The sequence below is a fragment of the Chenopodium album genome, chromosome 27, assembly GCF_948465745.1.
Source record: "Chenopodium album chromosome 27, dcCheAlbu1.1, whole genome shotgun sequence".
Lineage (NCBI taxonomy): Eukaryota > Viridiplantae > Streptophyta > Magnoliopsida > Caryophyllales > Amaranthaceae > Chenopodium > Chenopodium album.
In genome coordinates this window covers 21,376,143-21,393,921 of record NC_137860.1, presented here as the reverse complement: position 1 = coordinate 21,393,921, position 17,779 = coordinate 21,376,143, and the positions used below count along the sequence as shown (strand labels likewise).

Here is a 17,779-nt window from a genome sequence, read left to right as displayed (position 1 = left end):
TAAATTTATATATATATAAAAAAAACGATATCCTTATTCAATGATGTTCTTCGTATTCAATGGTCATGGTCTATTATCAGATCATCTTCAGAAGTTAGGCGAAGCAGCAGCACGGAGTTAGGCGAAGCACACAGCACGGAGTTAGGCGAAGCATGCAGCGACCACCGAGGCACCGACGACGGAGTTAGGTGAAGCACCATCGAGCCTCAGACGGAGGTGGGAAAAGCAGTGGTAGAAGTGGGAGATTGCAGATCGAGAGTGAGGGAATTGAATGAGAAGGCGATTGAGAAGAGGTTTTGAGAGTTTGAGAATAGAGAAGTAGGAAGAAGCAATGGAAGTAGGAACTAGGAAGAACAGCGAAGGACCTAACTCAAGGAAGAACGAAGGAGGAGGCACTAAGAGATAGATAGGCAGGAAGAGAGAGAGAGCGGCGGAGGCAGGAAGAGAGAACCCTAATTTTGTCTCAAAACAGTGGGCTGGGCTTATTAGTAGCGATTTTTTTAAAAAAATTTAATTTATTACCGGGTAATCGGGTACCCGGTAATGAAAAAATGTGCCCCATGTCCCAACCTGGATGGAAGGCAATTATCCCGGGTCGGGTACCCGACCCGAAAAAAGAGTTTTTTCTCCTAAATTTCCCATCGGGTTTTTTCGGGTCATCGGGAAATCGGGTCGGGTTTTTTTTTAACACCCCCAGTTTCCTTCCTTTGAATTCTTCTTTTCTCCATCCTTTGAAATCTGCTGCTGACCATATCATTTGTACAATTGTATTAGAATAATGGACATTTTGTGAAAAACTACCTTATAAAACACTTTTTTGCGAGAAACTACCTCATAAAAAATATGTTGTTTCAAAAAAAAAATATGTTGTAAGAAAATGCCTTATAAAAGAGTAAATGTTGTAAGAGACTACCATTTGTCGCAAAGTCACCATTGACTTTCATTTTCCGGAGTTGACCACATCACGTGCCGATCACGTGACTCTTAATTCACCCTTTACCTCCTTTTTTCTTAATTGGCACGTCACGTGATCAAAGCCGGAAAATAAAAGTCAACGATGACTTGTTGACCATGGGTAGTCTCTTACAACATTTACCCTTTTATATGGTAGTTTTTTACAACATTTTGTGGCCGAACACAACTTAATTCGATACAACACTTTCCATGACTCATCCACACCATACACTTCCATTTTCCAAACGATCACATTATCCATCCTCTTTTCATTCCCCGGTAATTGAACCACGGCAAGAGAATCACCAATCACGGCGAGTTCCAATATCGGATCAACCTCCTCATTGATCACCCTGGGCAATTTTATCTCCCCGAAACAATCACTTTTCGGATCAAATGTCATAATCGAAGCACCAATCTCCTTTACTTGTGACGCATGATCAAACTCGCCTCGAAAAATAATCCAATGTATCATACCATTCACAAAGCAACATTCTGAAATTCTACTAAGACCAAAGTAAAAATCCTCAGGAAGCAAAACCTCTCTCCACCCTAAACTCCTTCCTTCTCCTACACGATTAACAGAATAAACATGAGCGCAAGGCGAATGTATCGGAGCTGAAGAAAAATCCTGGACACTCATTTTATCATAACTGATCACAACGAGTTTATAATTATCCTGTAAAGAATTATACCCAAATCCAACGACATACTCATCTGTAAACATATTAGGTTTAGGTTCAACACGTCGGATTTTGTTGATTGATGGGTTCCAAAGCATAAGGCCACCCATGCTATCAGACAAACAAACTAATCCATCGTACGAGGCGACGACGTCTTTGAATTCTTCCGGAGGGTTTCGGAGTTTGGTGCGGCGTGAGATCGGGTTATCGTAACGGTAAAGATAGTACATTAGAGATGATCTAAGGAGGAGCAGGTGGTTGTTTGGATGGCGGGAGAGAGATTTGTGATGGTGGAGATGTGAAGCGATAAATTTCGGGTTTCGGATTACAGAGTTCCATGGTTTTGAGACGGTAAGGAATTTTAAGAGGGATTTTGAAGGGAGTTTTTCGAGGATTAAAGGGTGAAGATCAGATGGTATGTCTTTGTTTTCTGCCATTGATGAATGAAAGAAATTGTATGTCACAGATATTTTAGAAAGTTTTTCGAAAATTGAGGGGTGAATGACTGAATGAATCGATATATCAGGTATATATAAAGTATATATAAACCATAAATAAGCAAGGTATAAGATAGTAAAAAGATAAATTTTGAATTTCCTAATCCTAATGGGAATCGAAGTACATATTTACATTTACAGTTACACCGCCCTATTTTTTTTTTAAAAAAAATAAATAAAAAAATAAAATAAAAAATAAATAAATAAATAAATACTAGTTAAAGACTTTTTTTTTTCCTTAAAAAATCTAATTAAACAAAAAATTATTTATAATACGGGATAACATGGTTTGGATGTTGAATTGCTGATTACATTTGATAAAACTTCTTTTATTTATTTACGGCATTTACAATTGAAATATTTTTTATATCACCATCAGTTAGCCAATTTCGATCCTTTAGCATTGAGATCACAATTCTTTTTTTTTTTTTTTTTTGAAAGCAATCTGAAGGACGCTAAATTTCATTAATACTAGGGTATCCTAAGCGCGCGATGCGCGCGGAGGGGCTAGCTCTTGCGAACAATTTGTATTGACATGTATTTATACCGTTGGTTTAGGTGGTAGACCTGGTAATTTTAATACGTACACTATCTAGTTTATGTGTCTATGTGGTATATTTGTAGAATAGCATAAGAAAGCCACAAAAATTATTTTAAGACAATTATGTTTTAAAACCCTAAAAAGTTTGATAGTGTTATTTCAAAATTATTATTAAATAATATTTAATTGATTTGCATCCCTTCATATTTTAATCGTCGAGTGTTAGTTTAGAACTCTTAGCTTAATTGATGTGCATGTTTCAATAATACTTAGGGTCTGCTAACATTTACTTAATTTCAATTCAGTTCAGCTCCAATCAGTTTAGTTCAGTTCAGCTAGCTCCTAATTTCCTTCTTTCATAAAAAATTCATTTCAGCTCAATTTAGTTCAGTTCAGTTCAGCTCCAATCAGTTCAGTTCAGCTCAGTTTAGTAAATATGAACAGACCCTTAGTGTAATATTTTTAGCGTGTTTTTCTTCAAATGGTTTTTTTGTGCGCTGTGGACTTGTGGTCATATGGACTATGGAGTAATAGTATGTAAAATGTCGGCTAAAAACTTAATAATATATAAAAAAATTTCTCTATCTTAAATTCACTCAATAATTAATACCAGCTATTTTTTTTTTTCCTGCCATCGATTGATTTCCCTTGATTTTAAAAATTTTAAGTTCTTTATACCTCTTGATAACATACGCGCTCTAATATCACTGTACTATTTAATATGAATCTCATTCAAATTCTATTATGTTTTTTATATGTACAATTTAAAAGCTAATAAACCTTAACGATAGTTGTAATTAAAGGACAACAAGATAGTAAATAAGAAGAGTAATTACAAATGAGTAAAAATAAACATTATCTTGGTTATAAACCGTCTCTTTGCATATACAATTTTTTTTTCTTTTTAAATAATAATAATATTATATGAAGTGTAAAACATTAGAATTTTTTTATTAAAAAAAAAAAATTACATTGTTTTTTGTTCAAAAAAACTGAATTAATTGATGATATATGAATAAAGAAAAAAGGCATTAAATATATTAATGATAGTAAACATATTAATGAGTGTAAAAAAGTAAATACACATTTTGCACACAATTTGGTACATTTTTGAGGGTATAATTGGTAGCACACTATTCCTAAGAGTTATTTTCTACTTTTTATAAGGTAGGGAAAAGTCGTACAACATCTACAATTGACACTTAACAATAATGAAAACGAATTTAACAAAATCAAACAAGAATTAATCGGGGAAGGGCTAAGAATCCAAATACATAAATATATAATTCAGCACATTCTCGATTCGTTGTCTCATACAACTTTTTGAGTAGATTCGTCGTCGCTTCGCAATTTTGTGAGAAAGTTAATTCTTGTGCTGCTTCTGTAACCCGAATCCGAGCCATAATCAATAGTAGCCCCGCACAATCAGAAACCAAACTAAACACAAATAAAACCTTGTCTTTCGAAAGAGTCCGAAAATCCTTGTCTTTTAAGGACATCAAAAAACCTTGTCTTTCGAAGGAGATAAACCATTTTTTTCGAGGGAGACATTATTTTAACCAAGAAACAAAAAGCTTAAAGAAAATAAAGATTGGACTTTCCACCGGTGAAATCCGATGGAAGCCCCTTCAAATTGACAATGGAGGCTAGAGTTTAGGAGAGAGAAGAGAGAGAGGAGGCTCCACAATTCTAATATAAGTAGATTTTTTATTTTATTTTATTTTTTGAAGTATGATATGGATGTTGATTTATTTTCCATTTTCTCTATGTTTTTTTTTTTAAAACAAATTTTTAGGAAATTTCATTTCAAAGGGGGAGAGAGAAAGATAGACTAGACAAAATATGTAAGAGATAAACTTTTGGGATTTGAGGTCAAAGGTGCAGCTGCTCAAACCCAAAAACCTTTTTTTTTTTTTTTTTTTTTTTTTGAGAAAATTTTGAAAAAAAATTGTGAAAAAGGATTTTTTAAGTGGTCGATTTTTTTAAAAATGACCTTTTAAGTAAAAACTTGTGAAAAAAGGAACTTTGAATTTGTATTTTGTTTGTATAAGGTACTTGGGTGAGCTTGCGTGGTGGTCAACGCCGGCGTTGACTATCACATGTTAGTGACGTGACTTATTTTTAAAAAAAAAAAAAAATCCCCAAATTTCCCTCTTTTCTCGACCTAACCCTTTCATAGTATTCTCACGGAGGTCGGGAAAAGAGGGAAATTTGTGGAATTTTTTTTTTTTTTTTTAAATAATAAGTCACGTGACTAACACATGATAGTCAACGCCAGAGCTTCGGCGTTGACCACCACGCAAGCTCACCCAAGTACCCTATACAAACAAAATACAACTTAAAAGGTCTTTTTTCACAAGTTTTTACTTAAGTCTTTTAACAAAAAGTCACTTAAAAGGTCTTTTTTCACAATTTTCTCTTTTTTTTTTTTTTTTTTTTTTTTGAAAGACAAACCGGAAATAGCATTAGACAAATTGTCAAGCAATACATACGGGGAAATCCGGGGGGCAACAATTTTCTAACACTTGTTCAACCTCAAACAGAACGAGCCTAGCTAAGTGATGAGCAACGAAATTGCCATCCCTTTCTACATATGACCAAATAACTGAATATAAAGAAACACAAGTTGCTAGAATCACCCCCAAAACAGTATCTAGTTCTGATAAGAACACAACACCCTTATCTAGTCTGTTAACAAGAGACAACAATCCGATTCAAGCGCAACATCTATGACCCCAAACCACTAACCTATCAGCCATCGCAAGAGCTTTAGCTTTATTAGCCACTTTAGGTTCCCAGTAGCTTGACTACTTAAGATCTTTTAAGTTGTATTATGTTTTTAGGGGGTATTTGGGTGAGTTTTCTTGATGGTCAACGCCGAATCTCCGGCATTGAGTTTCACGTGTTAATCACGTGAGTTAAAAATAAAAACGGTGCATTACTTCCTTTTCAAAGTCCAACGGATAAACAACCTGTCTTTCTCCACCAAAGATGAAGACTTTGCAAAGCTAATTTGGAGGTTGAATATTCAACCAAAATGGATGATCTTTCTGTGGAAACTCCTTCATGATGCCATAGCGGTAAAGGTAAACCTGGCTAACCGAGGAATACACATTAAAGCAATATGTGGCTACTGTTGCTTGGATTTGGAAGATAGTCAACATTTGTTCCGCTTGTGTTCTCTAGCAATCAAAGGCAGTATGGGATAGTATTCCCATTACCATTTGCTCTGATTTTATTGGTCTTCATTCTTTACGAAGTTGGACCCAACACTTTATCCTGCTCTTCTATATATAGCGAGGACGGTAGACATGGCACCCGGCTCACTAGGTTTATTGCAACTTTGTGAGGTTTGTGGAAGACTAGAAATGCAAGAGTCTTTAAGGGAATCAAGTAACCATAGCAACGGTTACAGACTGGTTAACATTGTCACTAAGGAACATGATGTTTTCACTGAAGGGGTAAGGGGTCTAGGCTCAAGTGAGATAGAAGAAAGTGCTGAGCTCATGGCCTTGCCGCCTGGTTTTAACTATGTTCATTTAGGGGTACAGAAATCTGGGTTCGCTAACTTTATTTTGCAGGTTGATGGTTCATGGGATAAGGCGTCTATGAGGAGGTGTAGGCTGGGCTATCACTGGTCCCGACCAGTCCTATACCTTTGATGGTGGAGGCAAAGATGGGACTGCTTCCTCGGCTCTACACTGTGAGGCATAGGCATGCCTCGAAGCGTTAAAGTGGGCAGGTTCAAAAGGAAAGGAGGAAGTGTTCATCCTCTCCGATTCTTTCTTATTATTTGAAAATCTTACAGACTCTCGAGGGAAGGAAATTTAGATCGCCTAAATTATTGATGAAATCAAGGCGGTGGGAACTCGTTTTAGGAAATGTACTGTTATCAATCAGGTAAAGAGGGAACAAGTGCAACGAGCTAATGATATAGCTAGAACATGTCGTTGTACTCTCTCTAATTTAGACCTCTAGTTGTTTTGCGTATTTTTGCTATTGTCAAAAAAAAAAAAAAAAAAAAAAAAAAAAAAAAAAAAACTGAACTGTTTTTTAAGTCAAACTATCACAATTCATAAATACAAACAAGACAATTGAAAATATCAAATTCATCGAAAAAAAGTTAACAATTACAGCCTAATGATCAGCAAAAAAAGAACCAAATTAAACGAGTACACGAACGTAAATGTTTTGCCATGATTCCTTTGTAATTATAGCAACTCATAATGATACATAATCAACCTGTAAATTAAAGTTGATAATACATATATGCACAAAAAAACTTCATCCAACACCATTATGTACAACTAAGCTCAATCAACATCAAAATAATCCAAATAATGCACCAAATTGGCATTAGGTAGTTTTCAAATTTCAAAATCCTAAATAAATTACACCATATCCACCAAAGTAATCACCCTCGTATTTAATAAAAAAAGTCACAACTAAATAAATTCGAACACGAAATCATTTGACATCCAATAAATACTATCCCTAAAATATTTTGCCCGTTGTACTCGTACTAGGTCCAAATCCTCATTAGAGTATAACTCTTTGCTTTAACTGTAAGCAATCCTAATTGTAATCCTTCAAAAACCAAAGAGAGCAACCAACAAATTTTGGTTAATTAGTGAAATAAAAACTACGAAGCTTATTGTATCTTTGACCAAGGTGATGATGATGCTTGGTTTAGTTTGTGCCTTCTTTCTTTTATTCTATTACATTATCAAATAATTATAATATCAACAAGTTATCATACATATCTATGAATAAATCAAAATCTATGAATCACCAGAAGTCTTTTTTTGTTAAAAAAAATGAAAATCAGCACTAAAGATCAGAACAAAGATCACAATTCACAACTGAACATCATAACTGAATCAGGACTGAAGATTAGAACGAAATGAATATCAGAATTGAAGACCAGAACTGAATATTAGACCTGAAGGTTATTACTAAATTTCATAATTGAATATCATAAACGAAGTTCAGAACTAAAATTCAGAACTAAAGCTCAGAACTTAATTTCAGAACCGAAGATCGGGGCTAAATTTCAGAACTGAAGATAAAAACTGAATTTCATAATCTCAAAAATGATAAATCCCGAACTGAACTAGAGAACTGGAAAACAGAATTCAATGATATTTATACATGTGGGACAGTATGACAAATACTATTGCTAGTCTTTATGTTGCGCACAAGGTTGATTAGACAATACACATGCACGATGCCGTTTTAGGGAAGAACTGAAGGTTGATTGGAGTTTATCAACTATTATGTAACCAAGATCAAGCTCCTAAGATCTCTGATCAGAGTAAGCCAAGAAGGTGATCAAGGCTGATCTGAAGGCTAATCAGAGAAAGAATCTTCACAGGAGCAATATATGAACAAGCGAACAGTTGGAAAATGCTCTCTTTAAAGCTGATACAGTTACAAGTACGTGAAGCCCTGATACGGCATGCAGGCAAGCAGCATAATAGCAGACAGAATTGGTACATTATAAGATTATAAGAAACAGACGTCTTAGGGATGGAAAGTGTAATATTGTAATAGAATGCAAAACACAGCCAAACATAACAGCAAATGGCTAAATTTTTCAGTCCAAACACAGTAAAGTGCCATCAACAAATATTAGGAAAGATATGATATATTATTTGATTACAAGATATATTTTCTCATAGTTTATCTTAGGAAAAGATAATTAGTTTCCTAAGTTAGATAAGTTTTTGTTTCCTTGTTGCTCAAGGAGAGATCTTGTATAAATATGGATGTTGGTGGAATATTATGATCAAGAAATACAATTCTAAATTCTTCTAATTCTCTTAATATTATCATGGTATCAGAGCTAAGGTTGCTTCAATAAATAAATCTTGAATTTTTTTTTTAATTAATCATGGGTAATTCTTCCCCACCAACCAACCGTGTGAATGGTAAGTGGATCGTGGATACCGGTTGCTCCCATCATGTAACCGGCGATCTTTCATGCTTGGTTGATGTTCATGATGTCCTGTCTTGCAATGTTGGTCTTCCGGATGGCCAAAGTGTTGTGGCCATGAAAGAAGGAGTTGTAAAATTAACGGACAAAATCACTCTTTATAATGTTCTTTTTGTCCCAAAATTAAATTGTAACTTAATTTCGGTTTCGCAATTATGCTCTACAAATAATTGTGAAGTCATAACTAACTCTATCACTTGTACTATACAGGACCAACGCACGAGGGAGGTGACTGGCACGGGTGATCTAAAAGATGGACTATACTATTTTCGAGAGGAGGCATCCATAGCGGCCGTTTCTATTGAAGACTCATCCAACTTGAAGCTTTGGCATAAAAGATTGGGGCACCCTTCCGAGAAAGTTGTAAAACTCCTACCTTTTCTTAGTAATTCTAGAGGTCATTTAAATAAAGATTGTGAAGTGTGTCATCGTTCTAAACATACTAGAGACAAATTTCCTTTAAGTGATAATAAAGCTTCTCGTATTTTTGAAATAGTTCATTGTGATTTATGGGGGCCATACACCGAACCCTCCTCTTGTGGTGCTCACTATTTTTTGACTTTGGTAGATGATTATTCTTGTGCTGTTTGGATATATTTATTGATTGATAAAACTGAGGTGTTTAAGATGTTTATGTCTTTTATAGCCATGATTGATAGACAATTTTCTCAGAAAATAAAAATAGTACGAAGTGATAATGGTACCGAATTTTTTTCTTTGAAAAATTATTTTTTGGCTCAAGGCATTATTTTTCAGACCTCTTGTGTGGGAACTCCTCAACAAAACGGGAGGGTTGAGAGAAAACACCAACATATCCTTAATGTTGCCCGTGCCCTTCGATTTCAGGGGGGGTTACCAATTTATTTTTGGGGAGAGTGTGCTCTTGCTGCGGCTCATCTGATAAATAGGACACCTTCCATACTTCTTAATAATAAAACCCCTTATGAGTTGTTATTTGGCACCCCACCTTCGTTTAGTGAGTTACGTGTGTTTGGGTCCTTGTGTTTTGCTCATAATCAAAAGGCAAAAGGTGATAAATTTGCAAGTCGAAGTCGTAAATGTGTCTTTGTTGGTTATCCTTTTGGGAAGAAAGGATGGTATTTATATGACTTAGATAAAAAGATTTTTTTTACCTCACGGGATGTTCGATTTTTTGAGGATGTGTATCCCTATTTGGATGTTGAGAGTACGAACATTGATATTTCAACACCAAATTTTGAGTCAAGTATTGGTATGGAAAGTGACTTGATTTTTCCATATAACCCCGAGGAGAGTTGCACTACTCTCGAGGCTCCTCCTCAGCAGCAGCCGACTGTGGCTCGTGCGCCACCTCCACAGCAGCAGCCAGCCGAGACCCCTGTACAGCAGCAGCCGCATATGGCAGCCACGGACCCCGATGCTATGGGTCGTGGGCATCGTCAAAAATTTGCAAATAGCAAATACAAGGATTTTGTCACTCATACTCGGATTTCTCGAAATAGTCCATCTACTTCATCTAATCCAAGCATCCCACCTCCCTCAGGTATGCCGTATCCTATAGCACATTATGTTAGTTGTGATAAGTTTTCTGCAAAACATCGAAATTTTGTTGCAGCAATAACAGCAGGTATAGAGCCTCGTACCTTCAAAGAGGCAATGCAAGATGAAGATTGGAAATTAGCAATGAGTGAAGAAATGCGTGCTCTTGAAAATAATGGTACGTGGACCTTGGAGAAATTGCCCCCCGGGAAGAAAGCCCTTGGTAGCCAATGGTTGTACAAAATTAAGTACAAATCTGATGGAAGTATTGAGCGACTCAAAGCTCGCTTGGTCGTGTACGGTAATCATCAAACCGAAGGCATTGATTATGATGAAACTTTTGCCCCGCTAGTCAAGATGACAACTGTTCGTGCTTTTCTTGCTATAGCCGCCTCGAAAAATTGGGAACTACATCAAATGGATGTTCACAATGCGTTCCTTCATGGTGATCTACACGAGGAAGTTTATATGAAACTCCCTCCGGGTTTTACTGCAGATGACCCTGATCTTGTTTGTCGACTTCAAAAATCTTTATATGGTCTTAAATAGGCGCCTAGGTGTTGGTTTGCCAAACTCACAACTGCTTTGAAGAACTATGGTTTTGTTCAGTCATACCCGGACTACTCTCTTTTTACTTATACTAATGGGTCCATTCAACTAAACGTTCTTGTTTATGTTGATGATTTAATTGTGGCCGGAAATAATTCGAATGCTATAAAATTATTCAAAAATTATTTGAGCTCTTGTTTTCACATGAAAGACTTGGGTGTGCTCAAGTATTTTCTCGGCATTGAAGTGGCTAGGAGTTCTAAAGGGCTATTTTTGTGTCAATGTAAGTACGCTCTTGACATTATTGAGGAGACGGGTCTCATGGGGTCGAAACCTGCCAACACCCCGATGGAACAAAACCATCGTTTGGCCCGTGCCACAGGCCCACTGCTCACGGACCCAGCAGCATATAGGAGGCTAGTTGGACGCTTGGTTTATTTGGGAGTTACACGTCCAGACCTCACATACTCGGTGCACGTTTTGTCGCAATTCATGAAAGCACCAAAGCAAGAACACTGGAATGCTGCCCTTAGAGTTGTTCGTTACCTCAAATGTACCCCGAGTCAAGGCATTTTACTAAGGTCGGATAGTGAACTTGGGCTGCAAGGATGGTGTGACTCCGACTGGCAGCGTGCCCTTTCACTCGGAGGTCCCTGTCGGGGTGGCTCGTCTTCTTAGGCCACTCCCCAATTGCGTGGAAAACGAAGAAGCAAGATACAGTGGCTACGTCCTCAGCCGAGGCTGAATATAGGTCCATGTATGCTATTACGTGTGAAATGAAGTGGTTGAAGGGCTTACTTCTTAGCTTGGGCATTCAACATCCACGTGCTATACCAATTTATTGTGATAGTCAAGCGGCTATTCATATTGCTCAAAATCCCGTGTTTCACGAACGCACCAAACATATTGAAGTGGATTGCCACTTTGTTAGAGATGCTATTCAAGAGGGTCTCATTACTACTACTCATGTGCGTACAAATGAGCAATTGGCCGACATATTTACTAAGGCCTTGGGTAGATCACAATTTGAGTATCTCTTAAGCAAGTTGGGCATCTTTAATTCAAGTGCTCCAACTTGAAGGGGGGTATTAGGAAAGATATGATATATTATTTGATTACAAGATATATTTTCTCATAGTTTATCTTAGGAAAAGATAACTAGTTTCCTAAGTTAGATAAGTTTTGGTTTCCTTGTTGCTCAAGGAGAGATCTTGTATAAATATGGATGTTGGTGGAATATTATGATCAAGAAATACAATTCTAAATTCTTCTAATTCTCTTAATATTATAAGATTATAAGAAACAGACGTCTTAGGGATGGAAAGTGTAATATTGTAATAGAATGCAAAACACAGCCAAACATAACAGCAAATGGCTAAATTTTTCAGTCCAAACACAGTAAAGTGCCATCAACAAATAAAGATCTGAACGAAATATACAAGTGAAACTTCTACCTAGCCTTTTCGATTCTTCCACAACCAAATAAAACAAGAACAAATGCATAATAAGTTGGAAAAAACACGCCGAAAATCTTAAATTAAAGCCAGAAAAATAATCAGGGACTTTTCAAGAAATCTGAAAATGTATCAGCAATTGTAAATTACCAGATAAAAGAGGCTGTGTAATGTACAGAGGGTTCAATGTTTGTGTTCATGGTTGTCTTCCACATAACAACTTGAGCTATATGAAGACCAATTCTTTATCCAAGGACAATGTGTAATGCTGATGTTATGGGATCTCTCGCTCCTGTTTTACTGCATGCAAGAGTGAAGCACAAAGTTCCAATTATATCATAACTCTAAGGATGAAAGTGGACATAAACATTTAGATATGAATGAATTATTAGTTGCAAAAGGCACCAAGTTACACATAATCCATAAAAATAAGTACGGGAAATATGTGAAGTACAATTTTTGGATCTTCGGAGAAATCAAGCACAACAAAAGATACACAGAATAGATAAGGCGACCTATGAAGCCTGTGATTTAAAGGGGACCAGAATATGGACTGGCACCATCATGATATGGATTGATAATTAATCAACTTACAAAGAGAATATATCAACATTAGAGATCATATTGATTTGGCTTGGATGAATTATGAGTTTAAGGCGAATCAAAGGAGATTAAGATAGAAAGAAACACTTAAACCGCACTGTCATAACCTTGATCACCAATGGTCAAAATCAGAGAAAAGGGAAAGGAATAACCGACATGTTGAGTTACTCCCCTGGAAGCACTCTTAGACATCTAAACAATTCAGCTACCAGACATAACCATCTGCTACGAAAACCATACTACTTGTGGAGGGATAAGCTCATCCCATTCCTTTGTAGCCTTCTTTTTCAACTACAGAACGAACATGCTCAAACATACAGAAAAGAACAACGGACACCACAATCATACAGCTTTAGAATAGTCTGAATTTGATATTCTAAGACAGCATCAAGACATAAGTCAAGAAATTCGGAAATTTCTGTCTAAAAAAATGGGAAACAATAATTATGAATTCCAAAGCAAAGAAATTACCTTTCAATCTGCAATTGTTCCCTCTGTAATGAATGATTTACTGAATCTATCCAACAAGACTAAGCTTTCTGTATAACCAAAAGCTTGCCCACCAATCATGGCAACTTCACCATCAAAAACATTGAATTTCCCACCATTAACATTGAATACTATCAATGTCCCTAAACTAGTAGTAATAAAAACTTTTCCTTCCTCCTCTTCCCACAAATTCGAATTCGTTCCATACAATTGAGGCAACCTAATTTTATACAAGACATTCCAAGAACCCTCCACACCATACTCTTCCATCTTCCAAACAATGGCGCTATATTTCGACCCCAATTCCTCTCCACCCGTAAGATGAATAACAGCGAGCGAATCGCTGATCACGGCGAGACTCAATCCCGGATCAACCACCTCACTCAACACCTTAGGCAATTGCAATTCACCAAAACAATCATCTCTAGGATTAAATGTCAATATCGACCCACCAAACTCCACAATTCCCGGCCCATTATCTATCACCGGATCAATATTTCCCCGAAAAACTATCCAATGAATCAATTTATTCACAAAACAAGCTTCGGAAACACTACTAAGATCATGTAATTGAAACATATCAGGAAGCAAAATCATCTTCCACCCTACACTTTCTCCTTTACCTTCTTTAAAAGAATAGATTTGAGCAAAAGGCGGAGTTTCGGGTGGCAAAACAACACCCGAAACAAACATTCTAGCAAAATTAATCAAAACTACCTTATAATCATCTTCTAATGAATCATACCCAAGTCCTGCAACACGAAGGTATCAAAACTACAAGCGTGCGACAATGGAGGCGGTTCAATATGTAAAAACTTGTTTATACTTGGATTCCATAAAAGGAGATTGCGTTGTTTGGGGTTAAACAAGCAGATTAAACCATCACACGAGGTGGCAACAGGACTGAATTCCCCAGGTGGAGTAGGGAGGAAACTACGACGGTAAAAGGGTTGGCCATATCGGATAATTGAGTATCGAGAATGCGATTCAATGAGGAATAATCGGTGCTTTGAGTTTAGAAGAGAAATTGATTTATGGTAATTGAGATGAGATGAAATGAAATTGTGGGTTGTGATCAAGGAGTACCATGATTTTGAAACAGTTAGGAACTTGATTAGTGATTTTGGAGAGAATCTTTTGAGAATTGTGGTGAGAAGATCATTTGGGATTTCCATTATTGTTGAATTTGTTGAGGTTGGAGAGAGAAAAAAATTGGGAATGATTTTTTTTTTTTTTTTTGGCAAGAAGTTGGGAATGAACTCGATGATGAACACTGAACAACAATCGATTTTTTAGGAAAAAAATTATTTTGTAGAAATACGGAGTAGTAAACTTTGAGCAATTAATGTTGTGACAAAATAATTTATTATAAGTAGCGCCTGTAGCTCAGTGGATAGAGCGTTTGTTTCCTAAGCAGAAGGTCGTAGGTTCGACCCCTACCTGGCGCGAGATTCAGGACTTTTTTTTTTATTATTTTTTATTTTTTATTTTTTTAAACTTAAAAGTGATATCATTATTACGTGCAAAACCTATTTGGTACCACCTAACCACCACATTTGATATTGTTTGCTATTGTTATCAACCTATCACAGTTAGGCATTACACTTACGAGTGTTACGACTTCCTCCAATAGTCAAGTCTTTTGTTGACTTGTACCAAATTCAATCAATTCATAAAATGGTTTAGAGCTTAGAAGTGCTCACTTAGTAGTAGAGGTTGAATTACATAATATAGCTCGAGTGAGAATGAATACATGAAATTGCCTGAGTCCCTGAAAAGTTTAAGCATATATAACAAGAAAAATCACATTAAATTCTTGTAGGAAGTTTATTTCTGTTGTTGCAGCAAATTCATAATCACTTAGCTTAATTTTAACCTTTTCCAAAGTTATATAAAATTATTTGTGAATTTTCTCTAGTGATACAGCTTGAAGACCGTAGCAAATTAAATTTAAATACAAAAAAGGAGATTACAAGAGGTCTGCTTGCACATATCTAGTAAATACTAAATACAGTACTATAATTACCAGATTTCCTCTAGGATAATCACCAATTACTAAATACAGTACTATTATTATTGATTGATCTGAACAAGAGTCAAGAGAACTATTTATTTGAAAGCAAATGCAGCCATTTGTTATAGGGATTAGCAATCTAACCTCCTTAAAATAGCAAAATCGCTGCATGCTGAGAGGCCTTTGGTAATATTGACAACTTATTAGAATAATCTGTCAACTGTTCTTCGCTTTTTTTTTTTGGCATAAAACCGAACTAGATTAGATAAGCATCATAAAAGTTAATGGCCACAGCCAACTTACAAAAGCAACCCCCATAGCTAGGGCGGTTGATACAGATGTGGGATCATCTCCCCTACAGTTAGTTGTCCTGAGTTTAACAAGTTTGGACCAAAATGAACATCAGTGCGATTACAAGTCTGCAAACTAGCCTGAACAGGCTCCTGAATAATTACAAAATGTTCGAGAATAGAATAATTGCAAACTGTTCTTCGCTTGAGTTATTGAAATATATCATCATTTTATCTAAGACTACTGCATTTTTTAGCAGAGCCTCAACCAAGCTCACAAGACATGGATACTCGCTCATTGAAGCATTGTAGATTGTAATCCTTTTAAGAGAGCTCCAATACTCTTCCTTATCCAACATGCTACCTCGTAGGCCATGTTCCGACTCAAATGACCATTACTGCAAGTTTTTAAGATAAAACATATACATAAGACTAAAAACAAAAACCTTTGGCTAGTACACTACCATCTGCGACTTCAAAGTTAATATCTTATGCAAGGATGTAGATCATGTAAAGGAACCTGATCAAAGTAGTCCTGATGGTTTGCTACATTTATCAGAAGCTCCTCTAAGAAAGGTGAATTTCTTAAGAAATGATATAAGCCAAGGATGTGCTTCTCATTCAGCAAAATATGCAGTTCTGCACGCTTCCAATTGAACTTTAATTGCAGCAAATGTTTCTGCAAGCAGTAAAACACCAGCTGCAAAAGTACAAGACGGACTAATTAGCTCCACATGCTAACTATTTATAGATGAACTGAAAAAAGAAAGGCGCTATTTAATTGGTTCTTAAATATAATATCAGAATGTATGCCATCAAAAACAAGAACAATAGTATAATGTATCAAAATAGATGAAGATATTTACCATGACAAATTTGAGAGAGAAGGAAACATTCTTGGCAAGCAGAAGGTTTTTCAGAAGAGACTGAAATTGGGAGAACTCTTTTGATTCCAAATCAATGCTAAGGTCAACAGACAAATCAATCAATGACGAAAGATTAGTAAATTCCAAACCCTCCATGCTGCCACAAAAGGCAAATGAGGAAAGTTTCGGGCAATGAATTCTGAGGTAAGGATCACCATAAACATCTCCCCTGTCAAACTTCAATTTTTCTAAGTTATCTGCCCTAACCTCAGTTAAATCCGAACATTGAGAAATCTCGAGTTCCTTTATCAAAGGACAATTTCGAATGATTTCCTTGAAAACACTGTCATTTACAGTCATATAAGATAGCTTGAGAGCTCTGAGTGAACCCATATGCACTACACTCTTAAGTTTTATTTCAACAAACATCAACTTTAGCTCAACTAGAGAATCACCAACTAAATCTCAAATAGGAAACTGATAGATATCATCAATAAAATCAATCATTGAAAATTCAAACTCTAAGACCTTCACTTGCTTTCTAAAGGCAAAACTTATCCATGAATCTAGCTCATGTTCCGGATTTTCCATTTGAATATCAATGAACAACATGGTATCGATCCTAATCCTGAACTTCTCGGTAGTAGGCCTCTAGTGGAGGTTCAGCACTTTGTCTACAAACCGAAAGAAGTTAGGATTCCATTGTTCATCTAGCCAAAAATCAAAGAAGTCCTCATCAGTAAAGTCGAGTAGGGGAAGGAAAGTCCATAGAGTGCCAAATCTCCTTATAAGGACAGTTTGGACAGCATCTTTGGTAGGATTAAAATTGAATCAGGCAAAGCACTAAGCCTATCCTCATTTTTTGCATTCTTAAGGCTCATTTTTGGTTATGAATTACGGTCAATAGTTGTAACTTCAACACATACGAAAAAACGAATTACAAACTGATGGAACTTTTTTCTTTCTTTCACAGAGATTTTACAATGTATTCTGATGGTTGAGGATGTTAGTAGATTGAGATTTTAGTCTTCCTACACAAGCTCTCTCGTTGACTTGCTCTAATTTTCTAATCAAACAAACATCACATTCTTAATAGCTATGCTTGTCTTGTGATGTACGACTTGTCATGGTCTTTGCTAGTTGGTGAGTTTGAACCCTTGTACAAACTAAGATGGATCCTTTGCTAAAGTAGTAAAATAGGAAGTAATTCATTATAAAGAAACCCTTTTTTCAATTATCAATCAAATATGCAGTCATACAAATTAATAATTAAAAAAAAAAAAATCCAGCAAATAAAAGAAATGTTGAGGCTTTTCACCAGTAAAA

The 17,779-nt window shown here is 36.0% G+C and overlaps 1 non-coding gene and 1 pseudogene across 2 annotated transcripts; one reads left to right on the top strand and one right to left on the bottom strand.

Moving 5' to 3' along the window:
- Positions 1 to 6,972: 6,972 nt before the first annotated feature.
- On the bottom strand, positions 6,973 to 14,563 carry LOC145621093 (F-box protein At4g22390-like; annotated as a pseudogene). The gene is made up of 3 exons (XR_014108349.1): positions 13,266 to 14,563; positions 12,342 to 12,491; positions 6,973 to 7,262 (listed from the first exon to the last, which is right to left on the bottom strand). The product of XR_014108349.1 is annotated as an F-box protein At4g22390-like (transcript).
- Positions 14,564 to 14,658: 95 nt separating this feature from the next.
- On the top strand, positions 14,659 to 14,731 carry TRNAR-CCU (transfer RNA arginine (anticodon CCU)). Its single transcript has one exon. It is a non-coding gene; the product is annotated as a tRNA-Arg (tRNA).
- The last annotated feature ends 3,048 nt before the right edge of the window (positions 14,732 to 17,779 follow it).